Genomic DNA, 4562 nt, shown 5'->3' with positions numbered 1-4562 from the left:
TAGACACGGCCATGTGGATTACCCGTGTGAGGAAGTCCAGGACATGTTGATTTCCTATGTTGGTCCATTTTCTCCGTTTTCAGCCTGTTTCTCACTCTTTTTACTCTCCTATGCTCACCAAAATATAAAACATGAAACTAAAGGATTAGGAGCATCAAATTCACCAAATCTCAGGAGAAATCATCCATAAATGTGCTAGGCATGGGATAAAAATATGTATAAATTACGGTTTATCATCTGGGTTGTGCATTCCACCATTTGAATCACACCTCATCACTGGATGTACCTGAGTAGAACCATATAAACCATCAATCTTTTTATTTAAAAATTCTACCTGGTTTGATAGCATAGTGATCGCGTCAAGGTTGAAAACACCAGCTGCTTTTGTCGACTTTGTTCTCATGACTTGCCACTGATAGTTATTTAGTAACCTCTCTTCAATAAATTCATAAGCTTCTTCAGGTGTTTTGTTGTTTAAAGTTCCACCGGCGGCTGTGGCGATAAGTTGCCTTATTGAGGGGTTCACACCATTGTAAAAAGTCTGAACCTGTAACCAAAAAGGTAACCCATGGTGAGGGCACCTTCTCAATAGGTCCTTGTATCTCTCCCATGCATCATAAAGAGTTTCTAGATCCATCTGTACAAAAGAAGAGATATCATTCCTCAATTTAGCCGTTTTAGCCAGCGGAAAATATTTTAGTAAAAATTTTTCAGTCATTTGTTCCCAAGTAGTGATTGGCCCTCGGGGTAACGAGTTTAACCACTGTTTAGCCTTCTTCCTTAATGAAAGGGGAATAACCAAAGGCGAATGGCATCATCAGAAACGCCATTGATTTTAAATGTGTCGCAGAGTTCCAGAAAATTTGCTAAATGAGTGTTTGGATCCTCGTCCTACAAACCATCAAACTGAGCAAACTGTTGTATCATTTGAATCGTGTTAGGTTTCAGTTCAAAATTATTTGCAGCAATAGTAGGTCTAACTATACTCATTCAGTTCCTATTAAATTAGGTTTAGCATAATCATACATAGTACGAGGAGCAGGATTCTAATTTACTAGATTAGTAGCAATCGCAGGAGGTAGCGAATTTTCCTGATTTTCAGCCATCTCTTCGGTTGTGGTGTGAATATCGTCTTCCCACTCTTCCTCTATGTATCTTAGGCTTCGCCTTATTTCTCTTTGATTTCTGTGAGCTGTGCTTTCAATCTCACTATCAAAAAGTAATGGTCCCGGCGGGTTTCTTCTAGTCATAAACTATAAAAACCTGTCAGAAGAAAATAAAAGAAAATTTAGTAAACAAAATTAAATAGAACGAAAAAATAATGGCTAAAGTAATAAAAATTAAGCGTTCCTAATATCTTATTCCCCGGCAACAGCGTCAAAAACTTGATTGATGGTTTTATGAACACTAAACTAGACTACAATAATGATAAAGGCAAACGCACCTATCGAACAGTAGTATAGCTTTGGCGAGTCCAGAGTGTCGTATCCATAAGGACTAAAAGTACTAGTATTAAATTCTTTTCTATTATTTATGTAACACCCCGTACCCGAGTCCGTTACCGGAGTCAAGCACAAGGTGCACACAACTCGACTTAATCATTTTCACAGTCCATTTAAAATTTTCCAGACGAAGTGGTTCTTGCGTCCTGTCGCCTTTAAAAATCATATCTTGAGTTTCAAAGCTCGAAAATCAGTTTCGTAATTTTTCCCTAAAATTAGACTCATATTTCCATCTACAAAATTTTTCTAGAATTTTTGGTAGGGCCAATTAGTACAGTTTATTAGTTAAAGTCTCCCATGTTATAGGGGTCGACTACACTGACCTTCGCACGTTACAACTTGAATATCTCTCTGTACAGGGCTTCAATACTGATGCTGTTTGTTTCTATAGAAACTAGACTCAAAGAGGAATCTATAAATATATGGCATGACTTCTAATTATCTCTGGTTAATTTACAATGAATTTCCAAAATCGGAACAGGGAATCCAGAAACCGTTCTGGCCCTGTTTCACGAGAACTTTAATATCTCTTAACATATAACTCATATGACTGTTTCGTTTCTTCCATATGAAAGTAGATTCATCAAGGTTCATTTACATAATTTATTCACTATTTAATTCCATTCCTACAAATTTTAGTGATTTTTCAAATCCACACCACTGCTGCTGTCAGCATCTGTTTCCAAGGTAAACTATACCTATTTCGTGGTTTCCATGGACCAACTAGAGGTTTGTCATACATAGGTCCACATATAATCATATTTAGCCATTCCAATGGCTGATCATTTGCCCAACACTTCCATTCAGTCCGTAGTAACATCATGAAACCATACATATATACATAAACACAAATGGTCTAATGCCATACTCTACTTTTACGAGCCATTTTCGCATGGCCGTTCACACATACATCACAAAAGTACTTGAAAAGCAACAAAGGGTAGTCCTATACATGCCATTTCAAAGCTCAACCAAAATTTGTACCAAAAGAGGCCTTGATAGTGTGGGAGACTTTGACTTCCAAAAATCCCGAGTCCGATAGCTGACGAGCCAAAAATCTATAAAACAAAGAAACAAAGAAACAAAGAAACGGAGTAAGCAATTTATGCTTAGTAAGTTTGAGCGAAGAATTTAAGCACAACAGAGGTATAGCATTCATATAACTAAACGGATAATTCCGTATATACATACTTTCAAATCATTTCTACTTTACATTCCAACCCCTATGTTCATACATAAGGGATCATCTTAGCCAAATACCGGAAGCTCATTACTCAACTGAGTGAATATTATTCGAAGGAATTCAACTATTCCAATGCACATACCTCATTGCTGGAATTTTTGCAAGCGTATTAACTGAAATTTTTACAGCAAGATTGCTCATTCCCGAATCACGTACCTTCGAAATTTAACCGGATATAGCGACTCGCTCGATTGTCTTCGGGACATAGCCCGGTTATAGTGATTCGCACAATTGCCTTCGGGAATTAGCCCGGATTTAATAACTCGCACAAATGCCTTCAGGACTTAACCCGGTTTTGGTAACTCGCACAAATGCCTTCGGGAGTTGACCCGGATTTAGTCACTTAGCACAAAAGCCTTCGGGACTTAGCCCGGACACCATTCAAATAAACATGCACATTTAACACTAAATCATGACACATTCGTATTTCATTTCCATTAGCAAAACTCAAATACAATACACTTATCACTCTTGCACATTTCGGTTCAATATCCACACACAAAGAGCATGATTTCGATTTACTTGAGACATGATCTAACCAAATCATGGTTCCGTCCTTCTTTTTCACAAACAACACTGGTGCACCCCAAGGTGAAAAACTCGGGCGAGCAAAACCTCTATCCACCAACTCTTGCAACTAAGCTTTCAACTCCTTTAATTCCGTTGGTGACATACGATACGGAGCTATCGAAATCGGTGTGGTCCCAGGTACAAGCTCAATACCAAACTCTATCTCCCGAACAGGTGGCAAACCCGGTAATTCTTCGGGAAAAACATCCGGGTATTCACAAACCACCGGCACAGATTCGGGTTTTATTTCTAACTCCTTATCATCAAGTACATACGCAAGGTATGCTTCGCACCCCTTTCTTACATATTTCTGGGCCAACATTGATGATATTACAGCTGGCAACCCCTTTAAGTCCGTAGACTCAACTCGGATCATCTCGTTATTTGCGCACCTCAAATCAATAGTCTTGCTTTTGCAATTCACAACCGCGTCGTGCACGGTCAACCAATCTAAACCGAGGATAACATCAAATTCGTCAAACGGCAACAGCATCAAGTCCGCCGGAAAACAGGAACCTCGAATTACTAGGGGGCATTTCTTACACACTTTGTCGACAAGCACGTAACGACCCAAGGGATTTGACACCCGAATTACGAACTCAGTAGACTCAATAGGTAAAGTCTTACTGGATGCTAACGTTTCGCATATATAAGAATGAGTAGAACCAGGGTCAATCAAAGCAATCACATTAGTATCAAAGAGAGTGAAAGTACCCGTAATAACATCTGGCGAGGAAGCATCCTCGCGTGCGCGTATTGCATAAGCCCTAGCAGGAGCACGAGCCTCGGATCTGGTCGTAGCATCTCTAGATCCTCTCTGACTACCACTAGCATTGCCCATATTTCTAGATGGTCTACCTCGAGCAGTGGTAGCGCCCGATTTCCCACTCTGATCTACATTCTGTTCAGACAACCTCGGGCAATCTTTAATGAAGTGGTCAACTGATCCGCACTTGTAACAGGAGCGGTCACGGAATCTACAACTTCCAGAATGCCACTTGCCACAATGCTGACACTCCGTTCTGTCTCGACATTCATTCCCAACACCGGCGACCAGCGGTTCGTGTACCCATTGTGGGGTCGATCACGATCTCATCTAAAAGGCCGAAGTGCCTCTAGACCGGCCCACATCATCACGAAATTTCTTCGATGCCTGTTGAAGAGACTTTCTCGAGGATCTTTTACGAAACTCTCCAGTTCCCACATCAACTTTTCATTTTTCTTTTCTAAGCTCTTCGGCTTTACAA

At 40.0% G+C, this 4562-nt stretch overlaps 1 non-coding gene across 1 annotated transcript; it reads left to right on the top strand.

The window, feature by feature from the left end:
* Positions 1-563: 563 nt before the first annotated feature.
* LOC128284522 (small nucleolar RNA R71) lies at positions 564-670 on the top strand. Its single transcript, XR_008274947.1, has one exon. It is a non-coding gene; the product is annotated as a small nucleolar RNA R71 (small nucleolar RNA).
* The last annotated feature ends 3892 nt before the right edge of the window (positions 671-4562 follow it).

Source organism: Gossypium arboreum, chromosome 11, assembly GCF_025698485.1.
Source record: "Gossypium arboreum isolate Shixiya-1 chromosome 11, ASM2569848v2, whole genome shotgun sequence".
Taxonomy (NCBI): domain Eukaryota; kingdom Viridiplantae; phylum Streptophyta; class Magnoliopsida; order Malvales; family Malvaceae; genus Gossypium; species Gossypium arboreum.
This window is presented reverse-complemented; position numbering and strand designations above follow the sequence as displayed.